Raw genomic sequence first — 14850 nt, 5'->3', positions numbered from 1 at the left:
TTAAATAAAGTATGTTTAGGGAAAAAAATCTTAGCCATAACCACTCAGTCATGGTCCAGGCATGCTATTTAGTCTGTTTTACACACTGAGATTATCACTAGATTCATCCCCAATCCCAGTGGGAATGGGGATGAGTTAGGAATTCAAACACACTATTAGGGGGAATGTAAATAACAGAGACATAAATATGACATTATTTCTGTAAAAGAAAGGGCATTTTGTGTGTTTCTGCTGACATGATTTATCATCATCATGCAATTTTACACAACTGCCCAGATACCGCAAAGGCTATATGAGGATCAAAACTGTAAAAGATAATTAAATTATGTGCAACTAAAGGTGCTATCTATGCTGGGAATTTATCTTCTACTGTATTGAAATCTTGATGTCCTTGGGAGATGGGGGTTAGTCATTCTTTTGTTGTTATGAAGAGAGTTGACTCCCTCTTCATCTCATTGTGTGCCTTAGAATTATTCATCATGATAAGGGGAAGACAGGTATGTATTCAAAGGCATCATGTGTATGAGTAGTCATATTTAGCAGTTGTAGAAGCAAGACACTTCTTAGCATGGCATTCCAGGGGTCACCTGTCCCCAAAGCATGTCTATGGCATTGGGCATCAAATGCACAGAAACGCTCTAGAACTAAGCTATGTCCTTGCCTTTTTGCTATTTTTTATACATATTTTCAACAGAGATTTTCATTAAGTTATCTAGGCTGGTTTGGTCTCACTTTGATAATAAGGCAGGCCTTGAACTTTTGATCCTGCTGCCTCAGACTTGAGAATAGCTGGGATTATAAGCTTTCATCACAAGGCCCAGTTATACTATCTAGGTCACATATCTGAGCACTCTGGCTCACTGGTCTTAAAAATGAAGCTTAGAGGTTTTACCTTGGCTAATGTTTATTATGAGGAGAGAAAGGAGACATACAGCAGGAGAGGAGATGGAGTAAGGGGTAGCAAGAAAGGGTGATTGGAATGAATATGAAGTAATTAAAATGATATGCATGTGTGAACATGTTACGTGAAACTCATAATTTCATACACTAAAAATAAATCTGTAACTTAGAGAATTAAGAAAATGTACATAACTAAGGGAAGAAAAGATTATTATTGTCGGGATAAGAGCCTTTAGAAATAATTCTGGGTAGAAAATATTATCTTGAGTATGATTCTTTAGGAATGTTAAACCATCCCTTGGCAAAACTAAACAATTATTCTTATTGTAGTTTTCAAGAAGAATATATGTCACCATGACTATTAGAAGTACTCACCCTTCCTATGGCCCTTTGTTTCTATTTTTCCCTAGGGATGCTTCCCATGTTGATAAGGTGATTCTACTTTATAAAAATAAGTGTCTAGTAATAAAGGTTAGAAAAAAATGTGTCTAGTGTGACTTAAAAAATCAAAACCTCTTGTAAGTGATTAGCACCTATTAAGTAATTGCAGTTACAAGTACTTTCTTCTCTGTCCCTGTCAATGGCTGATATCTGATTTCACCCTTATTTTGTTAGAAACTACCATCCTTAGAACACATTAGCAAACAATGTTTTCTTTTAAAGAGAAAGTCAGCAGGTAAGAAAAAAATACTGGATACACTGTGATCTATGTTAAAATTCACCCTAGCTTCCTAATGCTGCTGCTCAAACAGGCAAATAGCTGTTGGAATACTTGGTTTTATCAACCAAGTGTTGAAGATATTCACGCAACTCAACAGGGGAATTCATAAGTACAATTTACTTTTATATTAATTCTCTAAAGTGATTGGATTTGTTTACCTTATTTCAATTCCTGTGCTCGATATTAGAAATGATATTTTCCTCAATCACAAAGTTTTGTTCAGTTCCTCATTGAGTTAGGTATTGTATGATGACGTCATACAGCGGAAGACAGGTACAAGATAGAACGAGGCCTGTCATTGGACGAGAAGGAAGGATGGGCGGGAGAAAAGTTTGAGGGAAGAGGAGGAGACTAGATGGAAGGAGACTGGAGAAGAAGCTGCCAAGAGAACATGGCGGCGGATGTTAATATTCCACTCTGTACCTTTACAGGTTGTTATGAGTGTTCTTAAGGGATGGATGTGTGTAGGTTTTGTGTGTTTAGGTGGGCAATTATATATTATCAATTCGATCAGAGGTTATTATATTGTATGTTCTTTCTTGTGGCCCATTAAGTTTAAGAGAATGTGTGGTAGCTGGGACACTAAGCCGCCATGGAATTGAGATGTACATTTCTGGCATGGTGGCAGCCTGTCTTGGGAATTGGATGGATAGAGAGATTGCTGCCAGGCTCACAGAGAGACCTTCGACAGTGTGATATGGGATGGAGCAGAGCAGGTGAGACGCTTTGCTGACTGAGATGAAGATAGCTACTAGATATCTTGGGGCACTGCGGTACCGGACCCAGTGGGGACAAAAGAAAACCATTTTTTAAAATAATTTTACAGCAACAAGTTACAATCATCACAATGTTAAAAAGTATGGTTATGTTTAAATACAGTACATTAGCTTGTGAATTTTGAAAACTAAACATGATGATTAAAGTTCAGCATGTGAGCTACACGCTGGTATTCATCTTGTGGGTTTTTTTTTTTTTTTTTTTACAATTAGAAAGCTATTTTATAAAACAAAGTTTTTATTGATTACTAAATTTCTTATATGTGAAAAAGTTTTGTCCATCTCAAGAAGGAGACATCTAAAGGATATGCTGAACTATTCTCACAATAACTGTAAAATATATATTTCAGTTTTATGTATTATGTAAAAAGTATCTGGGAAAACATAATGAGAGCAGATAAAAAAATCTCTTGAATACACATGAAAATAATGAAATATTACCTATTTTATATGCATATAAGATAATTGAATTTCATAAAAGAACGGATATTTAGTGGTTGCTAACTCTGATACTTTGGCTTATCTTAATAAGAAACACAGCACAGTAGGGGAATTTTAATCCATTAACATGGCTATTCTGGCAAGGGATCACATTCAAAGACCTTCTGGGTCTATATGATTTGACTAGAATGCAGACACACTGAATTACAGTATAATCTGGCTGGAATACAGGCAAACCTTTACTACACACCCTTTTCCCTAACAAGGAAGGTAAGCTTAGTTTACAAAAGTAAGCTGCTCTGTTGATAGTGACACCTAACTAATGGACAGACAAATGAGAGAAAGATTTGACAGAATTAGTCAAAGATATGATATGCCCAATTCACATGAGAGCAACAGAGGAGAGAAAGGCTACTTAAGAACAGAGAGAGAAAAAACTATGTGGGGTGTGTGTGTGTGTGTGTGTGTGTGTGTGTGTGTGTGTGTGTGAATCTGGTGGGACATTTGAATGGCTAGAACATATGAATAAACAAAACAGATAAAACAAAACTCTTAGATACATCTCTTATCTCAACCCTTCATCTGAGGAAATAAAATGACATTTGCAGGTCGTGTTGATTTATCTTAAGACTTCTTAATAGTTGTGTCTCCTCATGGCTTTTAGAGCATCTTTAATCATGCCACTCCATTGATATCCTTATACAAGTCTCCCATTAAAATTCTTTCATATTCCTATGTGTTTTCTTCTTCAGGTATATGTGTCACTTTAATACTTTCAAAAGATGTATACCTGTAAGCTATTTTGTAATTCTCATGGCTTTTCTGGTATTTTCTAAATATTTTCAAAACCAGTGTTTTGGTATGCCTTACTCTTGCTAAAGTGAGGACCTCACTAGAGCTCAAGAGAAAAGCACAGAAGGAGCAAAGTAAACATTCTTGGTAGAAAATAAATACTCCAAATCTAATGGAAATTTGAATTCAACGGCTTATTAATAAAAGCATAAGTTTATAAGATAAAAATACTTGAAGACTGACAATCTCCGGTAAGACTTAGGATCAGCATAAACTCGTTGGCACACAGAAAACAGAAGACATAGTCACAGAAATCATGGGGATCGTGGGATCTGTATTATCTTTGAAAGACTTAACTTGACCCCAAAATACACAAATATTGAAATATGACTCTCTGTAGCATCCTCTCCGTCATGTTTAGGAAATTCAGTAATCAGATAATTCTCATGAATATCATCAAAAGCTTCATGATTTTCTATTTCTAGCTTGAAAATTCTTTATATAAAAGGGAATATTTTAACTTCAGGTGCACTTTTACTCCATGACAGTTTTCCCGTGTAATAATTAACACATAAATCTATGATGAAAAATCAGCTGACCTGAAAATTATGCATTGGAGTGTGTTACATGACTTTTCTTTGAACTTACCTAGTTACTATCTCCCTGATACAAACCCCAACAGTTGTTACAGACGCAATTCTTCAACCTTCTACCTATGGAATAATCCCCGTAAGCAATTAAGAAAACCAACTACTTGTATTTAATTCTTTCCATGACTTAGTTCTCAAACAACTTTAGAAGTATGCTTATTGTGAAACAAAATGTTGGAGAAGAAAATCATCACACTTCGAATTCAGCTATCAGTCTCTGAATGATGAGGACACATCTTAAGCAGTTCATTTGGGGATTCATTCCTCTTTGTGCCATCAAAGTGCATTAAAGACACAGATGATGTAGGTAAGTTCTCCACCTGTGGCATTCAAAAGACCAGGTAGGAAGAAAAGTTTTCTGCCAGTATGCAGGATTAGAAAAAAGGATATATTCTAAAATAATAATAAAATACACACACACATACACACATACATATTCAAAAAGATCACTTGTGATCATATCCAAGTATTACATAGTACATATAATTAAAGTGCTAACATTTTATTTTATTTTATATTTGAGATAGTGTCTCATGTAGCCCAATAGACCTTATCCTTCCTGTGTGGAAGTTGATTTTGAATCCTGAGCCTCTTGCTTCTACCATCCACATGCTGGTACTAGAGTCAGGCATCAACACACTGTGTCTTCCTTGCTTAAAAAGAAAAATACTCCCTTGCTTTTAATAAAATCTGCTGAGATAATATGTTATTTAAGAATAATATTACATCCTTTAATAATGATATTTTACTTACAAGTATTTTCATGACACAAATTACAAAATTATCATATTATGATAAGAAAATAATAAAGTAAATCATATTTTATTTGTTTGTAATAAGTTCATAACCATTAATACAAATTTAAGGAGTATAACTTTGCTCTCGATCTTTATCAGAGCCATTCCTAGAGGTGAACAGATAGAACCCTATTATTTGGATTGAAAGAATCGAGGGAAAAAATAAAACCCAAGAAGAAAATAGAAAGAGAGAAGAAGAAAATAAAACAACATACATTTAACTGTAGTGTTAATATTAATGTGATAAGATTAGATTCTTGAATATGCACCACAATTCCTTTCCTTATGTATTATAATGTAATATAATGGATTATATCCTATGTAATATAATGAAATATATCCAAGGTTGAGCAAACAGGGACTGCCACCAGTAGGCCAGAATGGAGATATCTCAGAATCCTGCTGTGGCTCTTTGTAAAGAAAAAAAAAAACAAAAACAAAAACAAACAAAATAAAACAAAACAAAACAAAAAGAACAAAACAAAAACAGTTGTTCCCATTTCTCCTAACCTTAGTCCTGGAAAAGGCCTTTATAGCTTTCAATTGTGGATGACTTCTTTTCAATTTTCAGTTGGTCTTTTTCAGTTATTCTTTTTTCAGTTATTCAATTTTCAGTTATTCTTTTTTAAGGTTTATATTTTTTATTTTTATTAGATATATTTCTTTACTTACATTTCAAATGTTATTTCCCTTCCCAGTTTCCTGTCCATAAACACCCACTAGCTCCCCTCCACCTCCTCCAAACTGGTATATCTGACTTTCCTGTTTCTTTCTCCTTCTGCTGTGGTGAATTCTGTGAAACTAGATGTTCCTTGATGTAATGATTCTTAAACAATTAAATATTGAGGCTTAAGGGCACAGCACAGCAAAGTGCTAATGGCCCAGGTACATGCTTTGTCTTCTCATCTTGGAAAAACATGTAATAACTGCACAATCATAGTTTCAGATTAATGCTTGACTTGCAAAGAAAGTTTGAAGAAATTATTAGAAAATGAAATTAAGCCAACACTGGGACCCAAGAAAAGTAAAAGTTATTGAAGTTATGAAATAAGTTTTGCACAATATTTGAGAATGCTTCCTGGATAAGCAAGTGTACTAATAAAATTAAGTCAAAACACTGGGACTCGTGGGAGAGTCCTTGTTTGCAATATAGAGAAGCAGGGAGTTTGAGGAACTACTGAGGGTTCCCATACTGAGGGTTAACTTGATTCTTTCTGGCCATTGCCTGGGAGCTTTGCCCATGTCATTTATCATTAGGACTTCACAGGAAAACGCAAGTAGTTGACCTCGGAGCTCTGAGCTCTGAAGTAGAGTAAGTCAAAGTTTAAGTAATGGTAAGTTTGCAGTCACTATTTTCATGACCACAGGCCTGGGAAGAAGGGAAGGTTGAAACTTTGTGGAACAATTCTTACCTTGATTCTTTGTAGGGTGCGGTTATTCTTTGGAATTTGATTTGGCAATGATTATGCAATGTCTCCTTTTCTACTTGTTTTCAGAGTATCAGTAAATGACTGGGGCAAGAAAAAAGCAAGACACCATGTGAGAGCAGGTGGAGAGAATGAGAGAGCATGAGAAGAGCACGGGAAGAGTGAGTGAAGAGAGAATGTGAGGTGTGCATGGAGTGTGTGTGAGTCGAAGGAGAATGCATGTGCTGTGTGTGAGGTGTGTGTGAGGTGTGTGAAGAGTGTCTGTGGGAGTGAAAGGGGAATGCACGGGAGAAAAGCAGAGTGCACAGGAGAATGCCGTGTGTGCAACCTCAAGCTGCAAGCGGCAAGCCGGCAAGCAAACGAGAGAGAGAGAGAGAGAGAGAGAGAGAGAGAGAGAGAGAGAGAGAGAGAGAGAGAGAGAGACAGAGACAGAGAGACAGAGACAGAGAGAGACAGAGAGACAGAGACAGAGAGACAGAGACAAAGAGACAGAGAGAGAGACAGAGACAGAGAGAGAGAGAAAGAGAGAGAGACGGATGGAGGGAGGGAGGGAGGGGAGGGGGAGAGGGGAGAGGGGAGAGGGGAGAGGGGAGAGGGGAGAGGGGAGAGGGGAGAGAGGAGAGAGGAGAGAGGGGAGAGAGAGTAACTTTAAAAAATGCCTGTCAGTTTGTACCGGAAAAGCAGTCTGTGTTTATTTATTATGTGCCTTCCGGATATCCCTGCTTCCAGTAGAGAACTCCGATTCTGAGTTGAGGCTGGACCCCAACAATACATGGGAATAATTTTTCAAGAAATTATGTCATATTTATGAATGTATTGGTAATATTTGCCTTTGTGTATTAACATGGGCTTTTGTCCTTCTACCTATCTTGTTCAAATGTTAACCTACTATGTTTTCGATAGTGTTGATGGTTGAATAAAGGCCTTACGAATCCTAGCAAAGAAATCTACCACTAACCACTGACTCTTTACCTTATTTTGCAAAACGCTGTTGACAAATTGTTCAGACAGCATTGGATATGCAGTCCCCTTGCTAGGACTTGTGGCACAGCTGTGACAGTAGCCAAATTTTTCATGCCTGACAAGACTCCAATACTTAGATGAACTTTGACAAAACCAAATTTATTCATCCCAACTTTAGTCCTAAGAATAAAACATAAAAAGCAATGGTTTATAGATACATAGCATGAAAATTAAGAGGTGTTCCTTCTTAATAAAAATACCGCAAATAGAGCTTTATTATATCTGTTATTTTATGTTATGAGTGAATTGAACAACAGATGATCATGTTGTATATCTCAGGTATACAGAAATGGAAACAAGAAGACATATTAATAGATAAAAAGCAATATCTGGATGGGTAATTAGTAGAACTGGCTTCTCTAACACAGTAGAATGTGTTATGTTCATGTCATCTATAACTTTAAAACATTTCCCACCAGTTCAACATAACTTTAAGTCTTTCTTCTAAAAATAAAATTATGAGTATTAACTGCAGTGATTGAGAAAATCAACAAATAAATGACAAGTTCCAACTACCCCTACGTTTTTTTGCTGTTTTTCTTAAATTGGTTGTTGTTTTATTGGTTTTTTTTCTTGTTGTTTTGTTTGTTTGTTTGTTTTTGAGACAAGGTCTCTCTACATAGATAAGGTCACCCAGAACTTCCCTATATAGACCAGGCTGACCTCCAACTCAGTGAGATCTACCTGCCTCTTCCTCCTGAGAGCTAGGATTAAAAGTTCCCACAACTATGGCTGGCACACAATCTCTCTCTCTCTCTCTCTCTCTCTCTCTATATATATATATATATATATATATATATATATATATATATATACATATATATGTATATATATGTGTGTGTGTGTGTGTCTGTGTGTGTCTGTGTATCTGTGTGTCTGTGTATTTGTGAGTATGTGGGCATGTGTGTGTCTGTGTGTCTGTGTATGTGTGAAATTACTAACTTCAGCTTCTATTGTGAATCAATTATAAATTGAATTAGTTACTGTACAAAATCTTGGATAAATTTTCTTACAAAAACTATTTTAAGGACGTGTTGAGTTTAACTCCCAGATTGAGATGTTACAGTTCATAGTTCATCGTGGTAAACAATGCATGATGATGGCAGTGGGGACCTACCTTATCACACTGTGTTCAGAATCAGGAAATAAGATAAGGTTCCTGCTTCAACTACACTCTGTCATAGAATGAAAATACCAATGGATGGGTTAGATTTGCCTCCAATAGTTACTCTCTATTATAGAAATAACAATATGTTATATTTTAGCTATTTGTAAGCTATTCTGAAATAACATAATATTTCAGTTTCCATAGGAATTTTTGCCTCATATCTGAACTATATATCATGTGTTACATGAGGTGGGTAAACAGACAAGAGAGGAATTTCAAGTGATGCATAAACTATAAAGGGATATATTATTCACTTTATTAAGAGGTTGTGTGTGTGTGTGTGTGTGTGTGTGTGTGCATGCACATTCAAGTCACTTGTGTGCATAAGTGTAAGCACATGTATGTGGTGTGTTGAATGTCAATATTTCCACTTTGATATTACTTTATATTTGTTTGATAAGTCAAAATAAAAAATAAGTTTTTATAAATACATTATAATGTCAAGGGTCCTTTAATTATATTAAATGGTGATTCTTTTTTATTGTATATATTTTAATATACATTTCAAATGTTATCTGCTTTCCCTGTTTCCTATCCATAAACCTTCTATACCATCTCCCCTCCCCTTCTTCTATGACAGTTTCCCTCACCCAAACACCCACCCCTTCCTGCCTCCCCTACCTGATTTTCTCCTACACTGGGAGAATCCAGTGTACACAAGGGCTTCTCCTCCCATGGGTGCCCAACAAAGACATCCTTTGTTACATATGCAGCTGGAGCCATGGGTCTATTCATGTGTACTGCTAGCATTTGCCTCTGTATTTGGCATGCTTTGGCAGAGCCTTTCAGGAGACAGCTATATCAGGCTACTGTCAGTATGACCTTCTTGGCATCAGCAATACTGTCTGGGTTTGGTGGCTGTATATGGGCCAGATCCCTAGGTTAGGCAGGCTCTGAATGGCCATTGCTTCAGTATCTGCTCCATATCTCATCCTATGAATAAATGTGTTCCCCCTTCTAAGAAGGGCTAAAGCATCCGCATTGACCTTCATGTGGTCTATGGATTGTATTGTCTGTAATCTGAGCTTTTGGGCAATATCCACTTATCAGTGAGTGTGTTGCATGTGTGTTTTCTGCAGTTGGGTTAACTAACCCAGCATGATATTTTCTAGTTCAATGCATTTGCCTATGAGTTTCATGAAAGTCATTGCTTTAGTAGCTGAGCAGTACTCCAGTGTATAGATGTACCACATTTTCTGTATCCATTCCTCTGTTGAAGGACATTTGGGTTTATTCCAGCCTCTGGCTATTATAAATAAGGCCGCTATGAACATAGTGGAGCACGTGTCTTTGTTGTACATTGGAGCATCTTTTGGGTATATGCCCAGGAGGGGTATAGTTGGCTCTGCAGGTAGTGGAATGTCCAATTTTCTGAGAAACCTCCACACTGACTACCAGAATGATTGTACCAGTTTGCAATACCACAACAATAAAGGAGTGTTTCTCTTTTTCCACATCCTCATCAGAATCTGTTGTCACCTGAGTCTTTGATTTTAGCCATTCTGACTGGTGTGAGGTGGAATCTCACCGTTGTTTTGATTTGCATGTCCCTGCTAACTAAAGATGGTGAACATTTCCCAGGTACTTCTCAGCCATTCAATATTCCTAGGCTGAGAATTATTTGTTTAGCTCTGTACCCCATTTTTAATAGGGTTATTTGACTCTCTGGAGTCTAACTTCTTGAGTTCTTTAAATATTTTGGACATTAGCCCTCTATCAGATGTAGGACTGGTAAAGATCTTTTCCAAGTCTGTTGGCTGCTGTTTTGTCTTATTGACAGTTTCCTTTGCCTTATAGAAGCTTTGCAATTTTATGAGGTCCCAGTTGTCAATTCTTGCCTCTTAGAGCATAAGTCATTGGTGTTCTGTTCAGGAAATTACCCCCAGTGCCCATATGTTGGAAGCTCTTCCCCACTTTTTCTTCTATTAGTTTGAGTGTATCTCATTTTATGTGGAGGTACTTGATCCACTTGGACAGGGTAAAAAGAATGGATTGATTCACATTCCTCTACATGCCAACCTTCAGTTGATTGAGCTCCATTTGTTGAAAATGCTATCCTTTTTCCACTGGTTGGTTTTAGGACCTTTGTCAAAGATCAAGTTATCATAGGTGTGTGGGTTCATTTCTGGATCTTCAATTCTATTCCATTGATCTACCTGCCTCTCTCTGTGTCAACACCATACAGTTTTTATCATACTGATCTATAATACAGTTTGAGGTCAGGGATAGTGCTTCCCTCAGAAGTTCTTTCATTGTTGAGGATAGTTTTTGCTATGCTGGATATTTTGTTATTCCACATGAATTTGCAAATTGCTCTTTCTAACTCTATGAAGAATTGAGTTGGAATTTTGATGGAGATTTCATTGAATCTGTAGATTGCTTTTGGCAAGATGGCCATTTTTACTATATTAATTCTGCCAATCCATGAGTTTGGAAGATGTTTCATCTTTTAAAATCTTCTTCAATTTCTTTCTTCAGAGACTTGAATTCTTGTCATGAAGATCTTTCACTTGCTTGGTTATAGTCACATCGTGGCATTTTATACTATTTGTGACAATTTTGAAAAGTTTCATTTTCTAAATTTCTTTCTCAGCCCTTTTATCCTTTGAGTAGAGGAAGGCTACTGATTTCTTTGAGTTAATTTATACCCAGTCACTTTGCTTAAGTTGTTTATCAGGTTTAGAAGTTCTCTTGTTGGAATTTTGGGTCACTAAATTATACTATCATATCCTCTGCAAATCGTGATAAATAAAACAATTAAAGACTTTTGATAATTTAATGCAAATGAAGGCACAACCTACCCAAACATATGGGATGCAACCAAAGCAGTACTAAGAGGAAAACTCATAGCACTGAGTGTCTCCAAAAAGCAATTTGAAAGAGCGTACACTAACAGCTTGATAGAACACTGAAAATCTCAGGAAGAAAAGAAACCAAATACATCCAAGAGGAGCAGATGGCAGGAAATAATCAAACTAAGGGCTGAAATCAACCAAATCAAAACAAAAAGAACTATACAAAGAATCAACAAAACCAGGAGCTGGTTCTTTGAGAAAAATCAAAAGACAGATAAACCTTTACCCAGACTAACCAGAGGGCACAGAGAGAGTATCCAAATTAACAAAATCAGACATGAAAAGGGAGACATAACAATAGAATCTGAGGGAATTAAAAAAAATCAGATCCTACTACAAAAGCCTATATTCAACAAAACTGGAAAATCTGGAGGAAATGGACAATTTTCTAGACAAATATCAGTTACCAAAATTAAATCAGTAACAGATAAACCATCTAAACAATCCCATAACTCCTTAAGAAATAGAAGCAGTTATTTAAAGTCTCCCTATCAAAAAATTGCCAGGACCAGCTGGGTTTAGTCCAGAATTCTTTTTTTTTCTTCCATTTTTATTCAATTGGGTACTTCTTATTTACATTGCTAATGTTATTCCCTTTCCTGCTTTCCTGTCAATCAGCCACCAACCTCTCCCCTCTCCTTCTATATAAGTGTTCTCCTCCCCATCCACCCTTCATTATTGCCCCTTCAGCTCTTTCAGACCTTTCTCTAATTCATCAAACAGGGTACCATTATCAGTTCAGTGGTTTGCTGCTGCCATTTGCCTCTGTATTTGACATGGTCTGACTGCTTCTCTCAGGAGAGATCTATATCCAGTTCCTGTCAGCATGAACTCCTTACCTTCATCCATCTTATCTAGTTTGGTGGCTGTATATGTATGGGCCAAAAGTGGGGCAGGCTCTGAATGGGTGTTTCTTCTGCCTCTGTTTTAAACTTTGCCTCCCTTTTCCCTGCCAAGGGTATTCTTGTTCCCCTTTTAAAGAAGGAGTGAAGCATTCACATTTTGGTCATCCTTCTTGAGTTTCATGTGTTCTGTCCATCTTGGGTAATTCGAGCATTTGGGCTAATATCCACTTATCAATGAGTGCATACCATGTGTGTTTTCCTGTGATTAGCTTACCTCAATCAGGATGATGTTTTCTAGTTCAATCCATTTGCCTATGAATTTCATGAAGTCATTGTTTTTGATAGCTGAGTAATACTCCACTGTATAGATGTACCACATTTTCTGTATCCATTCCTCTGTTGAAGGGCATCTGGGTTCTTCTCAGCTTCTGGCTATTATAAATAAAGCTGCTATGAACATAGTGGAGCATGTGTGTTTGTTGTATGTTGGAGCATCTTTTGGGTTTATGCCCAGGAGAGGTATAGCTGGGTCCTTAGGTAACGCAATACCCAATTTTCTGAGGAGCCTTCAGACTGATTTCCAGAGAGGTTATACCAGTTTGCAATTCCACATTCTATCAGACCTTTATAGAAAATCTAATACCAATACTCTCTGAACTATTCTACAAAATAGAAAGAGAAGGAACCCTACCCAATTCCTTCGTGAAGTCACAATTACACTTATACCTAAACCACACAAAGACCCAACAAAGAAAGATAACTTCAGACCAGTTTCTTTTATGAATATCAATTCCAAAACATTCAATAAAATTCTCACAAACTGAATCCAAAAACACATCAAAATAATCATCCATCATGATCAAGTAGGCTTTACTCCAGGGATGCAGGGATTTTTCACTGTATTGAAATCCATCAAAGTAATGCACTATGTAAACAAACTCAAAGACAAAAACTTCATGAAGATCTCATGACATCATGTTTCTTAGTCTCTGTCTTAGGGATTCCATTGCTGAGAGGAGGCCGTGGTCAAGGTAGTTCTTAAAAGAGACTACATTTAATTGGGGCTGGTTTGCAGGTTCAGAGATGTAGTCTGTTATCTACATGGCAGGCAGGATGACAGCATCCCAGGAGACACAGTATTGGGGAAAAATCCAAGAATTCCACATCTTTTACTATTAATTAATTGACTAATAATTAGTTATATCAATTAATTGATTAATATAATATGGAATAATTGTATTCCAAATGTTTCCTTCTTCCTGGTCCTACCTATAAGAAATCTTTCCCCCATCCATTCTTCCCTATGCTTCTTGGGAAACCCCCCCCCCCGATATCTTTCCACCCTGGGGCATCAAGTCTCTACAGGATTAGTCACAACTTTTCTTTTCTTTTTTTTTTTTTTTAAAGATTTATTTATGTATTTTATGTATAGGAGTACACTGTAGCTGTCTTCAGACACACCAGAGGGCAATAGATCTCATTACAGATGGTTGTGAGCCACCATATGGTTGCTGGGATTTGAACTCAGGACCTCTGGCAGAGCAGTCAGAGCTCTTAACCAATGAGCCATCTCTCCAGCCCTAGTCACAACTTTTCCCACTGAGGTCAGACAAGGCCATCCTCTGCTACATATATACTAGGGTACCTCAGTCCAGCCTGTGTATGCCCTTTAGTTGGTGACTCCATTTCTAAGAGCTCCCAGGGATCTAGATTCGTTTACACTGTTGATCCTTCTATGGGATTGCTATCCCCAGACTGAAGATACCTACATCTAAATTTGAAGGCAGTGAAGGAATTGACTCCCAGGCAACTAAGAGGAGGGTCTCAAAGCCCATGGATAAAGTGTTACACTCCCTCCAACAAGGTCACACCTTCTGTAAAATATGCCATGCCTCCTTACAGTGCCACTACCTTGACTGATATTTAAACCATCACAGCCTCTTAGTAGAAAGAGGATGTTGAAAAAACAAAATGTCAACAGCTCACTGTTTGCAACATAGAGGAGGTAGATGGAAGTTTGCTCTCAAGTCCAGGTCTACACATAAAAACCCTGTCTCATATATATATATATATATATATATATATATATATATATATATATATAAAATTATAATTAGAGATTCAGAGATTCAGAAACTTACTTTGTCACATTCTACATTTCAAATAAAGTCATCAAGTTTTGGGGTAAGAAATTAAAATATTCCCTCTCCCCTCTATTTTAAAATATATTATACATTTTAAAATTAGCATCAAACTACTATATGATGAAACAACAGAGTGACATCATATTGTACCCAATGCATCCAATACATTCTTACAATTGTTATTTGTTGATTAAAAAATAAATGAAAAATCATTCTCTGTCAAATTTATTTTGCCAAATATTCAGCAGAGCAGCCTTGGTTTCAATATATTAAATCTCACTAGCACTCACACAAAGAATAAGAATACAAAG

This window comes from Rattus norvegicus, chromosome 15, assembly GCF_021556685.1.
Source record: "Rattus norvegicus strain SHRSP/BbbUtx chromosome 15, alternate assembly SHRSP_T2T, whole genome shotgun sequence".
Classification (NCBI taxonomy): Eukaryota; Metazoa; Chordata; class Mammalia; order Rodentia; family Muridae; genus Rattus; species Rattus norvegicus.
This window is presented reverse-complemented; position numbering follows the sequence as displayed.